The sequence below is a fragment of the Giraffa tippelskirchi genome, chromosome 4 (assembly GCF_054371585.1).
Source record: "Giraffa tippelskirchi isolate mGirTip1 chromosome 4, T2T-mGirTip1v1.2.pri, whole genome shotgun sequence".
Taxonomy (NCBI): domain Eukaryota; kingdom Metazoa; phylum Chordata; class Mammalia; order Artiodactyla; family Giraffidae; genus Giraffa; species Giraffa tippelskirchi.
The window spans coordinates 58390492-58412392 of NC_137278.1; the positions used below are offsets into that span (position 1 = coordinate 58390492).

The 21901-nt window shown below is 48.6% G+C and overlaps 1 protein-coding gene across 7 annotated transcripts in view; it reads left to right on the top strand.

The window, feature by feature from the left end:
• Positions 1-21901, top strand: part of LIMS1 (LIM zinc finger domain containing 1) — a 79610-nt gene that overhangs the window by 26070 nt on the left and 31639 nt on the right. For 2 of the 7 annotated variants that reach the window (XM_081593020.1, XM_081593021.1), the window contains exon 1: positions 1429-1580. The exons of 4 other annotated variants lie outside the window; for them this stretch is intronic. The gene's annotated coding sequence lies outside the window, so the exon portion shown is untranslated. Of the gene's footprint in view, positions 1-1428; positions 1581-6775; positions 6927-21901 lie in introns of those variants that run through there. One more of the 7 variants, XM_081593022.1, reaches the window with a different exon arrangement.

Consider the following 21901-nt stretch of genomic DNA (forward strand, 5'->3'; position numbering starts at 1 on the left):
CAGAGCTCGCCTACTGGAGGGGGCTGGCCTCGGCAGCGCTTCTTCCTGGGACCCCCACCTGCCCCAAGGTCCTCACCTCACGTGCACATGTGCATATGTGTGTGTGTGTGGGTTTACACACACCTTGGGGGACTTGTGCTCCTGGGGCCTCTGTCTGCCACACAGTCCTCACCTCACTTGGGCATGTGTGTGAACGTGCGCACACGCTCGCGCGTGTGTATGCGCGTGCATGTGCCCAAGGCTTCCTCCCGAGAGATGTGGCCGCTTCCCGGGGTTTGTGTCTACAGCGGGAGTGGGGCAGGGGCCCGGTTCTCCCCACAGACAGCCTGCCCCCAAGTTCCCAGAAGGGAGTGAATTAACAAAAACCAGATGATTCTGGCTGGAAGTTTACACCGTGTGTATGACGTGAGACATCCACCAGCCCTGATGGTCGGGGCTGCAGATGAGGCTTGGGGCCAAGCCTGAATCTCCGAGCTTCCTCTGCCCACAGGGACCTTCTTTTTGCCTCCCAGACCGCCCCCACCCCGTCAGGCTCTATGCTGGGGGGGACCAAAGGAGGTGATGGGTGGTTTTCTTGTTCTGGATCTGCCTCATTTTCCTGGTGACTCAGTGGTAAAGAATCCATCTGCCAGTGCAGGAGATATGGGTTTGATCCTTGGTTTGGAAAGATCCCTTGGAGGAGGAAATGGCAATCCACTTCAGTATTCTTGCCTGGGAAGTCACATGGACAGAGGAGCCTGGCAGGCTACAATCATGGGGTCGCAAAAGAATCAGACACGACTTAGGAACTAAACCACCACCACCATCAGGAATCAGACATCAGGACTCTGCTCTGTAATAAAGGAGTCGGTTCTGGACTAGTCTCGTGTCCTTATGAATCCGGGCGGGGAAGCCTTGTTGTGTCAGGAGGAGGAAGGATGCCCCTTGACTCTAGCAGACAGCCCTTACTCTTCCTCAGTGGAAGCTTGGCACGAGGTGGCCCCAGCGGTGACTCAGCGAGGGCACAAGGGTCTGCTCCCACTGCCCAGCCCGATGGAGTACGGCCTCCCAGCCCTGAGTTTATTTTATGGGGAAGGCAAAGTAAAGACCAGCTGCTCGACTTGCTCTGTAAAGCCCCGGAGACGCTCTGCCCAGACGTGAAGATGTCATCCAGACCCAGGGTGCTCGGCTCTTTCTGTGCTGACCCGTTGTCATTCATTTTTCTCAGCCTTGCCCTGCACGTTACAAGTGCCTTCAGTGAGTGTGGATGAACTTGGCAACTCAGTAAAGTCTGTACAACAGCCCAGCAGGATGTGAGTTGTGACATTGGGGTGTTGTCTCACTTGAAACCGCGGAATTATCATGTAACCGTCACGTGGCTGGACTGCGTGCAGGAAGAATCCTCGATGTGGCTTCAGAGGCTTAAATATAGTTCAGGGCACCAGACCTGGAGCTGAGATGAGGAAGTTCTATTCAGTGTAGGAAACAGGAGCTTAAAGATAACACGCTGTGATGGGAACCCGGCTTCCCGAGCCTGATAAACCTGTGGAATAAGGGTGGACACACAGAGAGGGGCCTGTCCCTGAGTGTGGAAGTATCAGGTAAGGACACCCTTGCACAGGTGGGGCCGTGCGTGTGCAGGTAAGAGGACCCTGCAGCCTCCAGAGAAATGGAGGTGATGGCCCAGAGTGGCTGGACAAAGGCACTGTTGTACTTCTGGGTTTGTTTTCCTCTTGACTTGTCTTTCTCAGTCATTTGGAAGCAAATCTCAAAAAGATATTTGTCTAAACTTGCAAACCCAGAAGCAGAAAGGGGTCCTAGTAGCCTTTGGCCATGCTAATGTCTGCTCCCAGCTTCAAAGGGCAGCCAATTGGTCTTGCTTCCTGGGTGTGTGTGTGTGTGACTGTGGAATGTGTGTGTAAGCAGCTGTTGTTTTATGGATTTCACAGCAGGGTGGGTGAGGGAGGTTACTCCCTGTGTTTGCAGAGAAATTGTTAACAACCTTGATAACGTTTAGCCCTCCAGTTTATGGTCCTGCAGAGTTTTGCTATAAAAGACCTTAGAATGCTTTTTGGCATTTTATTATGTTAAATATTTTTAACTCAGATCCTGTCTGGGGTTTTAAAACAGACCAGCAAACGGGTACTATTTAACACTGTGGTAAGTGAACTTTGGTTGTGCAGTGGTGAGAAAAAACAGCGTGAGGATTGGGGAGCTATTCTTACTCATTAACTGTTTAAAAATCGGCAGGACATTTGAAGGAAAATAATGCACCAAGTCTGCATTTGTAAAACATTTAAGAGGTCATTATTCACCCCAAAAGGATCTGGTGCCTAATACAGGATTCACTGTGAATTTCCTTAGAGATGTGAATGTATTTATGAAACTGTTCGTTTTACAGCTAATCTTTAGGAATAGTCCTGTGGTATGGGATGGGTGATGGATCAGGGAGTTTATTATAAATGTATTTCTATTTATGTTACACACACACAGATATATACACAATACAACCACACGTAACCATGAAATATGAAATAGTTGTAGTGGTCAGGAGAAGGGAATTATGTTTTTCAGGGGCAAGAAAGAAAAAAAAAAGTTAAAAAGAGAGAATTTCTCAGATGTCAGAGAAACGGTGCAGCAGGACCAGGGCGTGGACATCCTGCAGTGAAGGCTCCGTGGTGGGGCAGGAGGACCCGGGCCTCCTCAGGGTGGCTGGAGGAGTCTGAAATCTCACTGACAACTTCTTGATGTCAGCAGCCCTGAGGTCCCCCAAGAAAAGATAGCACCTTTACAGGAACTTTAAAAAAGTGTTTTTATTATTTTAAAGCAGAGGTCTTGCAGTGGTCTTCAATTAGGTTTTGCCCCCAAAACCCCTACAACGTTTTGCCCCTACAACACGTTGAGGATCCACTCATCCTCAGAAGGAGGGCAAAATGGGAGCCAGCTTCTCTCACCGCCTCCACGTGGAGGACAGATCTTAGCTGCGACTTAGCCTGTCGTTAGCCTGTAGTTATCCGTCTGCACTGGGGCCTAGAGAGTTAAAGGGTGGGTGACGTGAGGGCATGTGTAGGAAAGTATTTTATGTTCCACATGTGTGCATGCTAAGTCACTCAGTTGTGCCTGACTCTTTGCGACCCCATGGCCTGTAGCCCACCAAGCTCCTCTGTCCATGGGCTCTTCCAGGCAAGAATACTGGAGTGGGTTGCCATTTCCTCCTCTAGGGAATCTTCCTGATCCATGGATTGAACCCCCAGGTCTCTGGTGTTTCCTGCATTGACAGGCGAGTTCTTTGCCATTGAGCCACCTGGGAAGTCCCTTTATGTTCCACAAGTCACTATAAGTATCCCGTGGTATCAACAGGGGAATTGGGTGCTTTAGACCTCCAGGTGAGAGTTGGGGGATCAGGTACATAGAACATGAAAATGGAAAAATAGATTTTCCAAGTCATCTTGGTGGGGGCGAGAAGAGGTAGATACGCCCTAGGCAGTGTACTGATGGGGTTTAATCCTGTGCCGATAAGAGGTTCCTTTGCTGCTAGAAGGAAGCTTGCTTGCATATGGGGGGGGGGAGGGGCACCGAGTCCCTGGGCTCAGCTGTTTGTGGTCTTGTTGCTGATGGGCTGGCTCAGGGCCACCTTCCTCACTGACTTATTCACTGGTCATGGTTATCCTTGAAACACTGAGGTATAGCTGAAGAGCATGGCTTTTACGGTGACCAGACTTGGGTTCAGATCTTACTTTTGCCACTTCTGTGATTCTGAACCAGTTACTTACTATGTGAGTTACAGATTCTTCATCTGTGAATGATCATAATGCATAATCTATGAATAGGGAGGATTAATTGAGATCACGTATGTAGAAGGGTTCTAGCTTGGTACTTGGTGGGATCTATGTGGTTGACAAACATTCTCTCCCGCCTCTACCTTTTTTCATTTTTTTTTATTTGTCTGTAACAGGTCTTAGTTGCAGCACTTGGGATCTTCAGTTGCTATGTGAGGGTCTGTCTAGTTCCCTAACCAGGGATCTAGCTCCATCCCCTGCATTGGGAGTGCAGAGTTTTAGCCATTGGACCACCAGGGAAGTCCCAGCCCAACTTTTTTAAAAAATTATTTTTATTGTGGTAAAATACCTCTAACATAAAACTCTCCATCTGAACCATTTTAAGGTATAAATTTTAGTGGCATTAACTACATTCACGATGCTGTACAACCGTCACCTCGCTCCACTGACAGGACTTTCCTTCATGTCAAGTGCTGTGCACCTGAAGCCCCAACTCCCCACCCCTGCTCCCCACCTCAGCAGCTCCGATGCACTTCCTGCCTCTGAACTTGCTCCTGCGTCTTACAGGAGTGGGTCGTATGACACGTGACACAAGGGAGTCACGCGACACATGATACACATAGGTCATGTGACATGAGTGGGTCACACTACACTTTACACGAGTGGAACATACGATACGTGGCATGCATGGGTTGTAAGACAATGTGACACAAGGGGGTCGTACAACACATGACACAAGTGGGTGACATGACGCATGATACACATGGGTCATACGACACATGACACGTGGTTCGTGCGACACGTGACACGTTCATACGGCACGTGACACAAGTGGTTCGTGCAACACGTGACACAAGTGGATCAAAGGAATGTGATGTGTGGGTCACACGACACGACACACATGGGTCATATGACATGTGACCTCGGTGTCTGCCCTTCCGCTTAGCGGCATGACTTTGAGGCTCACCCTGCTGTGGCGTGCATCTGGATGTCTTTCCTTTGTGGGGTGGCTGTTACTCCATTGTGTGGATGGACCACATTTGGTCACCTCTCGTCTGCCGAGGGACCCATGGCAGTTCCCGCCTGCTGTCTGTTGGAGGAGTGCTGCAGTGCACACGGGGGTGCGGGCGTCTGAGTCCCTGCTTTCAGTTCCGAGGGGTGGGGACCCAGAGGTGGGATTGCTAAAGCATATAGTAATTCTGTATTGAACACCAAACTGTTTCTTGAGCTTTGGTTTTTACTTTACTTTGCATATGTGGAGCTTGCCTCCTTAAAGACCTGAAACTCCTGGAGGAGGTCAGGGTTGAAAGGAACCACGTTCTGTTTAGTGTCTGAGATTTTCACGTGTTTTCTCCCCTCTTCAGAGCGCCCCCCGACCCGACCCGCACCCAACAACTGCTGCAGAGACTTTATCTTCCTTCTTTTGCTTTTTCCTTGTTCAGCCTCCTCCCCTCTCTTCCCTTTTCCTTCCTCCCCCTGCTCTGCCCATCCCCCCACCTTCTCAAAGGGGCATGGCGGGGGATCCTGCAGGTCGTCCTCCACTCCCCTCTCCCCTAGCCTAGACCCTGTGTTGCTGTCATGGTGGGAGGGGTCCTGGAGACCAGATCCTGGCATGCTTGTCAAGCTTCCTTCAGTCAGACCGCAGAAGAGTTGGCACCTGTAATCAGTGATGGCAAGTATTTGGGGAAAGTTGGGTGGAGAATAAGAAAATAACATCGTTGAAGCAAGGAATTGAGTCTTTGGGGCTGCCAGCCCAGCACGGTGCCAGCAGCAACTGCGAGGAGATCATAAAAGTAGCTTTTCCAAAAACTGTCCAGAAATGAAGCCCGGGCTGCCCAGTCAGAGGTGACGGCTTAGTCAAGTTGCTCTTCGTCTTTGTGGTCCTGATTCACCTGGTCAGTAATTGAAAGTCTGTATTCAGCATGACTGCTCATTTCTCAGGCCATTATGAAGGTCTCATTCATTATGTGTCTGACCAGACCCTGCCGTCAGTAAAGGATGTATCCATGCTACAGTTAGGACAGAGCAACATTCAAATTTAGGCGGTAGCAGTGAGTTATTAATAACAGTCCTGAGGAGTCTTGAGCCGCTGCCAGAATTTCGAAGTTAATTGTAATGATTTGTGAGGATCTAAGAGGAAGGAGTGGGCGGGGCCCTAGGAGGGGCTGAACTCTGAAGGCTCTCTGCCTGCCCGCCTGCCTGCCTGCCGGGTGGGACCCAAGTCTCTCCCTGGCTCTGTGACTCACCCGAGGGTGGCTGAATCAGCTCCTCAGTGTGGCCACAGGACTTCTAAGACCCTGAAAGAAAGGGAAGTCTGTTTATTGAGAACGCACTTAGTGTTGCTGATGGTGGAAACACATTGCTTTGTTTATAGTACTTGCAGCCCTGTAGGGAGTTTGATACACACTTTACAGACAGGAGTCCAGCCTGCAGGTGAGGAGACCTGGGCAGGTTCCAGGCCAGGCTGTCCCGAACCCCACCCTGGGTTGCATGCTTACCCTCAGAGGATTCAAAGCCTCCTGTTCCCTGAGCTTGGACAGGGGTGCCTGAGTGTTGAGTGCCTTGTCCTCGGAATGGTTTCTGGGCCACGTCTCTTCGTTCTATAACACACCTGTGATCTTGTCTAGGATGACTGTCCATAATACATCAAGTGAGCCGTGCCATGTTTGCACAATTTTCTAGCAACCACGTGCAGAAAAGAACAGATGAAGTTAATTTTAATAATAGATTTGATGTGACTTCAAACGCCAAGCGATTACCATGTCCAGACTATATCCACGCTACTATCATGTTAACAGTTGCTGAGATATTTTACATTTCTCAGGAATCCCATGTGTATTTCACACATAAAGCGCGTCTCGATTCAGATAAGTTGCTGCCTGGCTGGCAGCTGCCTGACGGGACCACGCATTACTGAGACAAGGTGTGAGGCTCACCCAGCACCGAGGCTCCGCTCCAAAGCCCCGGAGGGAGTCTGGGCTGGAAGGCGGCTTCCCCGGAAATGGGACAGTCCTGTCTGTGGGCGGCAGGGCGGCGCCGCCGTGTGAGCTTGTTTCTGACTGAAGGGCTAATTGTGGGGATGATAGCCACACGGCCTCTGTGTCCACCACCAGCTGCCACTGCAGGGAAACTGCGCAGGAAAACCGCCAGATGCTGAACCGTGTTTGGGTAGGGATGACGTGTCTTGGCAGGTCTCCTGGCTATTGAGGGTGGAAACCCCAGCCTGTAATATGTGTGCGTGTGTGCCGCCGCCAGAGACCTTCTCTCCCAAATGCCGTTTTCAGATGGGCTAGGGGGGCGGGGGCCGTGACATGCCTGCGGAAACAGCCCTGAGTGAGCGCCCTTATATGGGGATTCCCAGACTTCAACTCCGCTCGGAGCCAGATAAGTGACGGGGCAGACTTCTCTTCCAGCAAAGCAGAAAGTATTTTTAAAGGTTCTCGGAATTTCCCCTTCATCCTTTTCTTCCTGTGGTTCTGCCTCCTTAGTTGTCTTTGACCCGCTTCACTTCTGTCTCTCAGTCTTTCCCCGCCACGCTCTTTATATCTAGCTGTTGTCGTTGTGTTGAGCTGTGTGAGTTCTTTACAGATTTTAGGTATGAGCTCCTTGTCACATATGTGGTGTACCCAGACTTTCTCCCGTCTCTAGGTTCTCCTTCACTCTAAATTGTGTCCTGTGCTACACAGAAATGTTAATGTTGATAAGTTCCCACTGCCTGGTGTTATTTTTGTTGCTGCTTTTTTTGGGGGGGAGGGTGGATCATATCCAGTAAATTGTAACAAAATCTAATGTTACGGTTTTTCTCCTGTGTTCTCTTCTAAGAGTTTTATCTGAGCTGTTTGGAGTCAGCTTCTGTTTATGCCATGAGGTTAAGAGTCCAGCTTTATTCTTTTGCTTGAATGAATACTTGAGTACGTTTTTCCCACCATTTGTTAAAAAGACTGCGCTTTCTCCCACTGAGCAGTTTTGGCACCCTTGTTGAAAATCATTTGACTGTATGTGGAGGGTTTATTACCAGCCCTGAGTTTTCTTCCATTGGTCTGTGTGTCTGAACGCTTTCCAGCACTGCACTATTTACATTATTGGAAGTTTGTAGTACGTTTTGAAATCAGGAAGTATGAGACCTCAGACTTCATCTTTTACAAGATGTTTTGGCTTGGGGCTGGGGGCGCGTTCCTTGAGGTTCCTGTGACTTTTAGAATGGATTTTTTTTATTTCTGCAAAAGACATCATTTTGTTAGGCTCTTTGAAAAAAGGGCCTCATTTTTTCCCGTTCATAAATAAACTGATGAAAATACTCTATATGATAGGAAAAAAAGAGCAAAAAAATTATTATTTAATGCTAGTTTTCAATGTATACCTCAAATATAGCTTTAAAAATAATTGTTTATTTCAGCAATTCTCTGCAAAGATGAGGATTTTCAATGCTACTTGTTTTCCCCTTTTTATAAAATACTTTTTAACTGTGCACATGCTGCACGTCAGTAACCATCCTCTGTAGCCAGGGCATAGAAAACACTTTGTTTTAATTAATTAAAGTTAACTGACACTGTGGCCAGAGCACAGTCCCCTTACTTTAGGTATTTTGGCTTGTTTGGGGGGGAAATTTATGAATCTTCCTGAACCTCAATTTCTAAGCCCAGAAAATGATTCTTAAATTCAGCCTCTTTAATCCATCCCATACGGGGCTTCCCCGATGGCTCAGCAGGTAAAGAATCCGCCTGCAATGCAGGAGACACAGGAGATGTGGGTTCGATCCCTGGGTTGGGAAGATCCCGTGGAGGAGGAAATGGCAACCCACTCCAGTGTGCTTGCCTGGGGAATTCCACAGACAGAGGAGCCTGGTGGCCTACAGTCCATGGGGTCAGAGAGAGTCAGAGACGACTGAGCATGCATGGCACAGCGTTATATCCCAGGCTGTGGGGTCTACAGTTGAGTCTTTCTGGAGAGGCTGGGGGTCTGTGTGTTGAGGCAGGAGACCTCCTCCTGCCCCCATCATCAGTCTGGCTCTGTCAGCCCCTTCTTTCAGCCTTGAGATCTCACAGTGGTATGCTGCCAAACCCCGAAAAATGTGGGCAGTGCTGTTAGCTGCACAGGTGAGTGTTCTGTGTGGTTAGGTTAGGTGGTTGCATCAGTGGTCGTCATGTGGAGGTGACAATGTGCTGTGGAGACGAGGTGGGAGTAGGGGCCCTTGAAGGGGCTTAGCTTGGTGTGAGATGATCATGTAACAAATGTGTGGGTTCAGTGTCCTGTCTCGCATCCCTGGTGAAGGTACACTCAACGAGGACATGACGAGGATGTGAGAAAAAAGCCCAGAGGTGCTTGGAGCAGGTGGACGGGTCATCATGGTCTAAATTTGACTTACTGGGCACAGACCACCTTGAGGCTCTGTGGTGTGCAGACCTTTGTAGAAAAGTGCACAGAAGCATGTACACAAATATGTTCTGATAACACAGAGGAGTCATTCCCCCCCGCCACAACTCATGATTGTAATGGTGACTGTATTTCTGACGTTTTTCTAGAAGCCTTGTGTTGAATAGGACAGTTAAAATATTGTGAATTCTTGACAATTGAATAAGCTGCCAATTTACCAGCACAGGCCAAGTTTGGTCCTTTCTAGCAATGGCGTGTGTGTGTGTCTGTGTGTATCTGTGTGTCTGTGTGTGTATATGTGTGTGTCAGTTTATATGTGTGTGTGTTTGTGTGGTCCTTTCCAGCAAGTGGTGTATCTGTGTCTGTGTGTGTGTGTGTGTGGTGTGTGTGAGTGTGTGATATGCGTCTGTGTGTGTGTGAAACAGGGAAACACACAGCCCTCTGTGTGTGTGTGTGTGTGTATGTGTGAGAAATAGGGAAACATACAGCTGTGTGTGTGTGAAAACAGGGAAACATGCAGCCCTCTGTGTGTGTGTGTGAGAAATAGGGAAGTACACAACCCTCTCTGTCCACCGCCACAAACCAGGAGAATTTCCTTGTGTATGTTTTCTTTCTTTCCCCTTTTCCATTTGCAAAGGGAAATGTGGTTCCTTGGGGACTTCACTGGTGGGCCAGTGGTTCAGACCCTGCGCTCTCAATGCAGGGGGAATGGATTTGATCCCTGGTGGGAGAACCAAGATCCCACATGGCAAAAAAACAAAAAGCCACCAGGAATGCTTTTCTCTTAAAAGACTTCTGCCACATGTCCTCACATTAAATTCTCAGCTCATTCTTCAGTGTCCTGTTTATGGTCATAACTACCAGCTGTGGGTTCCTGCCCTGTGTCAGGCTGTGCCTGTCACCTTTGACCCTGCCTAACCCCTGCAGGGCTCATGTCTACAATTAGGACTTGTGTGTAGGAAGCTGCTCTAGACCATCCAACCAGTCAGCTTTCCAGTATATCAGTGAACTAAAGTAAATGTCTACTCTCAACAAATGTACTTGTTTGCAAATGGACTTTTTTCACCAGGCAGATCTTAGATGTGATCTGAGGGGCAAAGAAAGCTTTCTGATGAAAAGCATCTCTCTCTGTGGGTGATATTTCCATGTTGCTGTTCAGAATGATAAAAGTAACTGTCAGGTGAAGATGTTCTGGGGGTATTCTAGCTTTAACCTTTAACCTTGTGAAGTGGTTTGTCAGATTTTTTTTTCTTATCAATTTAATAGAATTGAAGGACATGTATGACTTCTTACAAGCTGGGAGGAAGGAAAAATCAAGTAGAAGCGGAGAGTGAAGAGGACTTACTTCCCTGGTGGTCCAGTGGTTAAGACTTCACCTTCCAGTGCAGGGCGTGCGGTTCAGTCCCTGGTCAGGCAGCTAAGACCCCACATGCCTCTTGGCCAAAAACCAAAACATAAAACAGAAACAATATTGTAGCAAATTGAATAAAGATTTTTAAAATGGTCCACATCAAAAAAAAGATCTTAAAAAAAGGAGAGAGTGAAGATGGACAGCTGGGCGGTGGGCATCAAGTGGAGGTCAGTGATGCTGAAACCCCTGTTTGGAATTTTTCAGAGGATAAAGTCCTGAATGTCGGACATGACCGATTTGGGAAGAGAAGGGTGTATCTGTTTCCTGAGCCCCACAGTCCTGTTCCTCTTGACTCCAGCAGCTGTGGTCTTCCTCTCTGTGTGGGGTGTCCTGGCGGGAGTGCTACCCCGGCTGGGCTGGGCAGGTGTGTTTGGGTCAGACTCTGTCTTGACTCTATCATTTGTGCTGCTGCAGGCACCGTGGAAGCTGGGGGTCTGTCTTCCTGTTGTTGTAAACCTGGCACTCATCCTTGTGAAGGCTGTGATTGGAGGGTCTTTGGGGCATTCACTTTGGGAACCTGCTGTCCAATATGTTGCTTAAGGAGTTAGCATCTTATAAAGAAAAATCTGTTTTCTCACGGTTATACAGTAAATGGTGTTTTATGTGTGTTTATCAGATGTGGTTCAGTCTGCAGGCCAAGCCTAGCCACAGCCCGTGAGCCAAGAATGGTTTTGACAGCTTTTAATGTCTGAAAAAAATGAAAGTGTGAACATTACATGATATTCGAACATCAGTCTTGGGACGTAACCCAGCGTCTGTTTGCTGTCATCCAGGGCTGCCTCTGAGCCACGGGGGCTGGTGAAAAGTCACAACAGAGGCCTGGGGCCCTCAGCGCCTGAAATAGTCATACTCTGACCTTTTCAGTCCAGTGGTTAGAACTCGGTGTTCTCACTGCCAGGGTCTGGGCTTTGATCCCCAATCGGCGGACTGAGATCCTAGAAGCCTCATGATGCTGCCAGAAAAAAAGAAAGAAAGAAAGAATCTGCTGACCCTGCCGTGGAGGAGGTTAGCAGTCATGAAGACTGTTTGATATTAAATTTCAGACCTCACTGCATTCAGATCCTCTCAAGTTAAATCCAGTTCTGTGGCAATGACCAGATAGTAATGTACTTTAGTTACATCAAACTAGTCCTCACTTGGTCACCATTCTCATGAGTGGACTCTTGTGATGACCGTGAACTTGCAACCTTCCTTCCTTCCTGTTCTGGAAGGAAAACTGGAGACTTGTCAGAGCACCTGGAGCTGACCTTGGTGGGAGTGGGAGGAGGAGGGGGGACATCTGTAGGATGTGGGGTGACCTGAATCGAGCCCAGCACATGGCAGTCAGACCTGGACTCACCTATGGGAAGGTTTGTGTTGGTGTGTGTTTGGGCGCGTGGCTAATTTATGTCGTTTCTTTTTAGTGGGATCCCATTGTTTGTCGATTTCCCCATCTTATGAGTCTCAACTGGTTGCTGAGTCCTGCTCCCACCGGAGGGGCTGAGCCCGCACAGGCCCAGGGGTCGGCTGTGGGGTGCGGCTGAGATAAGGGGCAGGGCAAGCACCCCTGTACAGTCATCACACACCCCACCCCACAGAATGAACAGAATGTAGTTAAGCCAGTGGTCTGTTCCCTTCACCAGGTTAGTGCCTGAGTGCACATGATCTCACACGGGGACCTGTTTCTATACGTCTAGTCAAGACCGCCTTGTGTACACTCTAGGTTTGTGTCTCTCTGACCTGGATATTCAGAAGAGAGGTGCTGATCTCTGGTAACGTCTGCTGAGGTAAGCACCACGTTCTGCACGTCAGCCTCACACTGTGGACTGGTGTCTTCTCACGGTTTCTTCTTCCTGCTTCTTCGCTCCTGGGTTTGGAGTCTACACACAGGTCCCCCACTCACCTACCAGGGTGATTGTGTCTGGACGCCGGCCCATCTCACCTGGTTTTGCTGGTGTTGTGACTAATTTAAACTTCCTATCTCGGATGTATCTTAACATTCATCCTTTTTTCCCCTACAGTTCATGTCCAGTAACTTTCTCATCACCTTTGACTGGGCTTCATAGCATAATGTTTTTAAAATTTTCCCTTTTTTCCAGCTTTCTTGAGATGTAATTGACATGTAACTTCATGTGATTTTAAGGTGTATAATGTAATGATTTGAGACACGTGTATAGTTTTCCAACATGTTTACCACGATAAGGTTAATTAACCCACCCACGACCGCACATAATTACCATTTTGTTGTGGTGAGAACATAAAATGTCTTCTCATGGAAGGACTTTCGCGTATACAGTATTGTTAATTATTGTCCCCATGCTGGACAGCACATCCCCAAAGCTGATTCATCTCGTAACGAGCTCAACTCTATATCCTCTGACCGGCAGCTCCCCTCCCCCACCCTTCCCCGTCCCTGGCATCACCCTTCTGCTGTTTCTGTGGGTTCAGTGTTGTTTGATTCCACGTGTAGGTTCGATCACACAGTGTTTGTCTCTCTCTCTCTGATTTATTTCACTTAGTGTAATGCCCTAGCAGTCCATCCATGTTGCAAATGGCAGGATGTCCTTTTTTATGGCTGAAATGCTTTCCTCTGTGTGTGTGTGTGTGTGTGTGTGTGCCTGTGTGTGAGAGAGAGAGAAATTTTCTTTATCTGTTCATCCAGCGATGGACCCTTAGGTTGTTTCTGTGTCTTGGCCATTGTGAGCAGTGCTGCAGTAAGCATGAGAGCACAAAGCTGTCTCTGAGATTGTGATTTCATTTTCTTCCAGTACACACCCGGACGTGGGACTGCTAGGTGACATGGTAGCTCTATTTTTAGTTTTTTGAGGAACCTCCCTACTCTGTTCAACAGTGGCTGCCCACACTGACATTCCCACCCACAGAGCATGAGGGTTCCCTTTTCCCCCCACATCCTTGCCAACATTTTTTATTTCTTCTTGCCTTTTTGATAAAAGCATTACTGACAGGTGTGAGGTGACATTTCACTGTATTTGATTTGCATTTTCCTGATGAGTAGTGATGTGGAGCGTTTCTGTGTACCTGTTGGTCATCTGTAAGTCTTTGGGAAAATGTTTGGTTTTTTTGTTTTTGTTTTTTTGCTTTTGGGCTGTATGCATTTTTTAAATATACATCTTGGGGGTATTAACCCCTTATGTGACATGTGATTTGAAAATTTCTTCTCTCATCTGTACGTTATGTTTTCATTTTTTTTATTGTTTCTTTTGCTGGACACGAGGCTTTTCAGTTTGATATAGTCCCACTTGCTGACTTTCCTTTGGTGGCTTGCGTTCTTGTTGGTCACATGAAGAAAATCGTTGCCAAGACGGATGTCAAGTTGCTTTTCCTTTCTGATTTCACCTGGGAGTTTATAGTTTCAGGTCTTATGTGTAAGTCCGTAATCCACGCTGAGCTAATGTTTGTGCATGGTGTAAGGTCAGGGTCCAGTGTCCGTCGTTTGCATTGTGTCTTGCTTTCTGTGCTGTCATCAAGCACCATTCACAACTGGTCAAATAGGCTTCTAGCATTGGTTACATACAGAGTGGTGGACACTTGGGCTCTCACTGTGGGTTACTTTGCTGTGATGCTGCACCTGAGAATGAACTAACAATGCCCCTTTTCAGACTTGGAATTTCTGAAAATCGTGTGCATGTAATACCTCAAGGAGCCACATGGTGGCAGAAGTAGTGCTTCAAAACCTGTTGGTTTACAAACCTGTTCCAAGAGAAGTGTGCTCTGCATCTTCATTCTTTTTTTTGTTGTGGTTAATGAAAATGTAGAATGTAATGCTTCCCAGGTGGCACAGTCACAGAGTCAGACACAACGGAGTGTGCTCGTGCATGCACACACATACACCCAGAGAATTAAATAGGAGCCTCCAAATACCTATCACCCACATTAAATAAAGCGTTACAAATACAATTGAATCACTGGGTGCACGTTACTGGTGATTTTCCCTCCTACTTTTCCCCCAGGAGGAAACTAAGCTCTTGTTTATCCTTTTATTAAACACTTGTGTAATCTTAACAGTGCATATAATTGTTTAGTCGCTCAGTCATGTCCAACTCTTTGCAACTCATGGTCTGCAGCATTCCAGGCTTCCCTGTCCTTCACCGTCTTCCAGAGCTTGCTCAAACTCATGTCCATTGAGGTGGTGATGCCATTCCACCATCTCAACCTCTGTTGTCCCCTTCTCCAGCCTTCAGTCTTTCCTAGCATAAGGGTCTTTTCCAGTGAATCGGCTCTTCACATCAGGTGACCAGCATTGCATAGGATTATTTATCCTTTTTCATGCAGAATCTTCCCCAACCAGGGATCAAAGCCAGGCATGCCTCCTTCAATGGAAGCAGGGGGTCTAAACCACTGGACCTCCAGGAAAGTCTTTGTTTATTTTGTTTTAGATTTTATATAATGTGTATCATCTGTGTTACTATGCAAATTGCGCTTTTCTCTCAGCCTTGTTCTTAGGTTCATTCATGGATATCTGTGAAGCTTTAGTGAGCTATCTCTCTTCTCTGGGATTCCCTGGTAGCTCAGCTGGTAAAGAATCCACCTGCAATGCGGGAGACCCTGGTTCAATTCCTGGGTCGAGAAGATCCCTTGGAGAAGGGAATGGCTACCCACTCCAGTATTCTTGGGCTTCCCTAGTGGCTCAGCTGGTAAAGAATCCACCCTCAATGCAGGAGACCTGGGTTTGATCCCTGGGTTGGGAAGATCCCCTGGAAAAGGGAAGGGCTACCCACTCCAGTATTCAGGCCTGGAGAATTCCATGGACTATACAGTCCATGGGGTTGCAAAGAGTTGGACATGACTGAGTGACTCTCACTTCACTTTCACTCTCTTCTATAGCTGTGTGGTGTTGAATGAAGAACTCACAACATGTTACATCCGCTTTTCTGTTGACAGACATTGAGGAGGCTGCCGATAGAGGGCTTGCAGACCAGGAGCTGGGGGCGTGGGCCCCCTCTCAGTCTCCTGTTCTGTTCAACAACATACTCGGTCTTGAGAAAACTTGTTTTCTTTAGAATCTTTGGCTTTTCCCCTGAACTCTTGGAAACTTGAGTCATCACCATACCCTGAAGGGAGACGGTCTCCAAGAAGTCTAGGAATCCAGTGACATCAAAGGTTCACGTCTGACTCTGTCCACTGGCTTTTGCTCCCGAAACTGTAGGAGGAAGGTCCGTGTCAGTGGCCTCGGTCTCCTTTCGAACCCTCGGTACCCATCCACCACATTCAACCAGGTCCACCGGGGTCCTGGCTCTAGGAAGGGAACATGGGCTGGTGGGACAGGGGATGGGGTGGGGATGTGGTTCAGTCTCTCCAGCCTGTGTTTAGTCTGGGATTGTCCTCAGGGCTCCTGTGCCCACAATGGTGAGGAGACACCCTCCCGCTCCCTTGGAGTTCTTATCTCTGGACTGATAGTAAAATTGACACAAGACAGATGAACAGGAGAAGAAGAGGCAAGTCTTAAGTCCTGAGTACGGAGATCTCACAGAAAAGTAAGCACAGAAGTGGGACCCAAGATGTGGCCAAAGGAGGTGGCTTTTATACTCATTAGACAAAGAAACAAATTTCAGAAGAGTTGCCAGGACAAAGAGGGGCTTACCTAGTGGCTCAGATGGTAAAGAAAGTAAAAGTGAAAGTCACTCAGTTGTGTCCGACTCTTTGCGACCCAGTGGACTATACAGTCCATGGAATTCTCCAGGCAAGAATACTGGAGTGGATAGCCTTTCCCTTCTCCAGGGGATCTTCCCAACCCAGGGATCAAACCCAGGTCTCCCTCATTGCAGGTGGATTCTTTACCAGCTGAGCCACCAGGCAAGCCTCAGATGGTAAAGAATCTGCCTGCAATGCAGGAGACCCGGGTTCAATCCCTGGGTCAGGAAAATCCCCTGGAGAAGGGCATGGCAACCCACTCCAATATTCTTTCCTGGAGAATCCCATGGACAGAAGAGCCTGGCAGGCTACAGTCCATAGGGTTGCACAGGCAGACAGGACTGAAGCGACTTAGCACGCATGCACACTTGACAGAACAAAGAAGTGCAGGCTTTGGATGCTCAATTAGTGAAGAATCTGAGCAGTTTGGCCCGGGGTTGGTCCCCTAAAGAGGCCGAGGGTTTGTTTGTTCAGGTTCTCTGTCTCCACTGATAAGCTGTTAAGCGCATCCTTTATGAAGATTCAGCTCCTGCCTCGGGGGATGGAGGAGGGGTCACAGTGTCCCTGTCGCATCCACTGTTCTTAAGCACCGAGGAACATTTGGGGGCAGTTCCCCCTAGGCCCCTCACTGTGTGTCCCTGGAGCTCCTGGGTGTGCTTGTCCACCTCAGAGACTCAGGGCAGGCCTCCTGCTGACCAGTGGGCACGAGCTTGGGCCCAGGGGCAGCAGCAAGGCCAAGTGTTGCTCCACACGCCCCCCCCCCCCCCATAGCTGTGCTTGTCTGGACACCGACCTGCTTTGACACTTGGCCACCTCTTCTGCACAGTGAGGGTCATGATGATCCATGGCTGGTGGGACCGGGATGAACGCAGGATGGACCGTGAGCTGTGAGCAGTAGTTCCATCAGCTCCGCACACAGCACCACGCAGACACGTCTGTCTGTGTCCCAGCCTTTTCTTTTGTAATAGTTTTTGAAAATCTTCGATTCAAAGTGGATTTAAATGCTGGCTTTCCATGGGCAGGATTGAGGCAGAAGGGGTGCAGCCCAGGCTCCCTGTCTGATCCATCACCCCCCTCACCCCCTCCTCTCCCTGAATGCCCTCCCCCCAGTCTCTCCTCTGAAGGCTAGGCCTCCTGGCTCCCAGGCCTGTGAGAGGGGTCTTTGCAAAACAAGTTTGATCATCTCAGGCCCCTGTGGTTCCCAGGCTCTTAGGATAAAGAGAACTTTGAGAGACAACCCCCCACCCCCCCACCCCTGCCTGACTCTCTAATCTCATCCCCGCCCACTCTGTTTCTGATGGGTGACTTTCCTCCAGGCTCCTCAAGAGGAGGGGCACTTTCAGAGGGACTGGCAAGTAGGTTAGGGACCCTGTTTTTGGTGACTTCTTTTCTGGATGGTGGATTAAGCCCTCTCACACTCTGCTCTGCTTGACTTGAGTTTGAACCTGCTCCTGAGAAACGTGGGGTCTGAGCCTTCATGGATGAAGAGGAAGCCAGTGTCTGGGGGGAGGGAGTATGGACGGAGAGAGGGGACTCTCTGCTCCATCAGGGAAACTTTGCTTCCCCCAGAGGTGATTACTCATGTGATAAAATGTAAACTGAAAAGGACTATTTCCACTGAGTTCAGCATGGTTGCAAAACAAAATTCTTCCCTCATCATACGAGGAGATTAATGTCCTGGCAGCGTCTAGCTGCTCAGGCGTCTGCAGGCTGAGGCCCCTGGTCTGGGGAGGGGGCCTGACGTGGGGCCTACCCAGTGCTGGCCAGGAAACCTGTGCAGCCTCAGCCCCCTCCTCCAAGGAGCCTGCCATGCAGGACGCTGGCAGCCCATCTTCGGGGCAGAGGGTTTAACCAGCTCTCTTCACTCCCCACGGCCTGAAGGGAGTGCGGAATGCATGGAGCAGGCACACTGAGAATCTCACTGACTCAGCTGAAGGGGAAGAACAGGACTGGTGTTGTAGTTTTTATCCCGAAAGAAAGTGTTCATGCTCATGGGAGGTGCTCAGCCCTACAAATACGCAGTGTCAGAGATTCTGCAAGGAAAGTAGCATTTCCTGAAATCGTGGAAGGGATGTGCCTTTATGATTCTCACTTAGGTAATGTCGCATGTTAAACACAGAAGCAAAACAAGGTTAGAGTTAGGAGTTTCAAAGCTCCGGGGCATTCATCTCAAGCTTAGTATCATCATAAACTGATGAGTCTCTCGGAATCAGTTGGTCGGTCAACTAAACCATCTAAGAGAACTTAGGAAATACCTGCTGTACAGTGTACCTGGCCTTGTCGACCAGAGATGAAGTAGCTGTACAGCTTCTCTGGGAGGGCTGGTATCTGGTGGCAGGGGAGGGTGGAGACCCTCATCCCAAAGCCCGCTGTGAGAGGGACCCCTGCGGTGATATTGAGCAGGGCAGGGGTGGGGTGGGGTGGGTGGCGGGGTAGGGGGCATTGCAGGGTTTCCACAACCTTCGAGTTTATGTTTGGGAAGAATTCCTACAAATGTGGAGGACAGAGAGGAGGAGGGTGAGGCCAGAGGCAGAGATGAGCTGGGAGGTGGGGAGAAGTTGAGGAGGACAGCAAGGACTCCCCTGAACCTGAGTCTGGCCGCAGATGAGCTCAGAGCTCCCCCCGCCCAAGGCGGGGGTCCCTGTAAGTCCCCTGCCTATGCCCTGAGGTGGAGGCAGTGTTGTGCTCACAGTCATTGCTGAGGCTCGCTGACCTTTATCAGACTCACAGATGGTCCATGACCCCCGAAAGGTGGGGCCCAGGGTCAGAGGTCAACCTGCAGAGCAAGGCCTGGTGCGACGTTCCCTGGACCTTCCTGTTTAGTCATTTCATCCAAGAGAATAAACTGACAGAAGAGAGAACCATCAGGTCCCAGGAGAACCCGGTGGGTGGGCAGGCAGGTTCGCAGAGCAGCTGCCCCTGTGGTGGGAGTTGGGAGGTGCCCCTCGTAGTGTTTGTGAACCTTCAGCTCCTTGACACCTGATGGGCAGTAAAGGTGGGGGTGGGGAGCCCAGGAGCATCATCAGGTGGGAGCATTGCCCTACTCTGAGAAATGAACTTCCTGTGTAGACACCCACGTGGCTTCCCTCAGTACCAGATGCTTAGACAGTCTTTTGAAATTTAAAACTCTTTTTAAATAGCCCTGATCACCCAGGCTCAGTTGACAGCTTTCTGTGGAAAAGCTTGAAAGGAAGGAACTTGGGGACCTGAGATGTCCTTGTCTCTGCCTCCTTGTGTCCTCCCCCTCCCTCTTCCCATGCAGGAACCTTTGTTGGGGGTAGGTCACCCCAGCTGCACACCCGCACAGCAACTCCCAGTGAACTTGGGGCAGGGGGACAGCTCTGTCTCTCACAGTCTGTTGTCAGTGAAATGACTGGTTAAAAGACCTTTGCCCAAAACCTCGGGATTTAATTTTACCCAGTTGGTAGCATATGTTAGCATCAGTTTACTGAAATTTCTATTTGTCAGCACAGCTATTTTAAAAGTCAAAGGGCATGAATTGTTTCAGTTTGTTTTACACAACATTTTTTTTTCCTGTTCACATCCTTTTAACCTTAGACTCATCACCTACAGGATTCGTCCTACACAGTAGGTGTTTCCTGTCTTGTCAGCTTTACTAGTTTCCAAGCCCTTTTTCCTTGTCAGCAGGCTACCTAGATCCTTTAAAAGGTCTCTTAGAAATCAAGCTCTCTTAACAGAGACACTCACAGACTTAGAGAACCGATTTATGGTTGAGGAGGAGAGAAGAGACAGGGAATTTGGGATGGACATGTGCGCACTGCTGTATTTGAAATGGATAACCGACGAGGACAGCATAGGGAACTCTGCTCAATGTTATGTGGCAGCCTGGATGGGAGGGGAGTTTCAGGGAGAATGGATACATGTATATGTATGGCTGAGTCCCTTCACTGTTCACATGAAACTATTACAACATTATTAACTGGCTATACCCCAATACAAAATAAAAAGTTAAAATAAAAAAGAAAACTCCATGAACAAAAAACAATATCAAGCTCTCTTATTTACATTTTCTTATAGATACATATAACTATGTTATAGTCCTATGTTGAGGCTTCTGTGTCTGCAGTGGCCACAAGTAATTGTGTTTGTGTTTTATTCATCAGGCATCTTACTTGTTTTGACACTTACAATTTAAAAAAAAAGATTGTTTCTCTGGATTTTTCACCTGTCATGACAAAAAGTATAAGAATTAGACACTTTAGGAATCTTGATTTGAGGTTTCTATTACTGTAAACTTTCAACTTTTCTGTATTTTTTTTGGTCTCAGTAGGATTCTAGAGCTTTGTACGAGAGGTATATTTGTACGAAAGGTAAATCTTCTATATTTTTTGCATTTATTTTGAATGAGCGGGACAGTGAAAGTCCAGAAGGTATACAGCTGTCTTCTGCTGCTCTGCCCAAGGCCAAGGCTCCCGTTACGTTTTCTGTGTCTCCTTCCAGAGAGAGGAAGAGCTACACCTGTCACTTCATTGTTTTTACCTTTCATCACTAATTAAATCTAGAGTGGTAACAATATTACTTGGGCTTCCCTGGTGGCTCAGACTGTAAAGAATCAGCCTGCAGTGTGGGAGACCCAGGTTCAATCCTTGGGTCTGGAAGATCCCCTGGAGAAGGGAATAGCAACCCGCTCCACTGTTCTTGCCTTGAGAATCCGTGGACAGAAGAGCCTGGTGGGCTACAGTCCATGGAGTTGCAAAGAGTCGGACACGACTGAGCGACTAACACACACACAACAATATTACTAATTTCCCCAATGCATCTTCTTTGAAACCGGATATTGCATTTTGATGGCAGCTGTAGAAAGTCGTGTTTCCAGTGGGCGGTGGGACCAGGGTTGCAGCCCCAGGGGAGCCAGGGCTGCGGTGCTAAGGGAAGGAGTGAGACCAGGAAGAGACCCTGCTTCCATGGGATGCCCCAATACTTGTATTCACAATACATGTCCTTCTAGAGAGAGGAGTACGTTAACTCTTTAACTCTTGGAGTGAAAAGAACTTTCAGAGCCATTCTGCTCTCAGCCTGGAGGAGATCCTGGCAGGAAGATGCTGACACAGTCAGAAACTGCCGGAACTGCAAAGCCAGGCTGCTGGCCGAGAGCAAGAGTGACCTGTCCTGAGAAGAGGCTGAGTCAGAGCTGCCTGCTGTCTTGCTGGCGTCCTGCGGGGCGGGATGACAAGGACATGTCCCTATAGTCTGTCCCCCATTCAGCAGACACCCACCTACACTCTTCACCCCAGGAATCAGATCTGCCTTCCTGACTTGGGGTCAAACATGCAGGGCTCCAGGGTATCCAGGACAGTTCTGGGTAGACTGTAGGCATCTCAGGTGAGGGGACCCCAGGCGATCCTGGGTTGAGACAATCCCCGGATGGGGGTTGGTAGAAGAAACCACTTTCGTTTCAGTTATGAATTTTTGAGTAACATTTAATGGGGGAGGAAAGAAGGCACTTCCTTCCTTTCTAAAGAGGATTTAGAGCTCAGTGGAGAGGGAGGAACTAGCTGCTGCCTTGAGAACTGGGGCTTCTTTTTTTTTTTTTTTTAAGGAAAATGTCCGTAGGAGCTCCTGATGACCAGGCACTTCTTGACACCGGCAGCGCTGGTGGGTTTCCTGGCAAATAGAACAGGGCAGGCCCCTCCTCTAGTCGCTACCTTTCACGGACTTTTCAGCCGGTTTTGATCAGAACGATGCTGGTGGGATTCTTGCCGGCGCC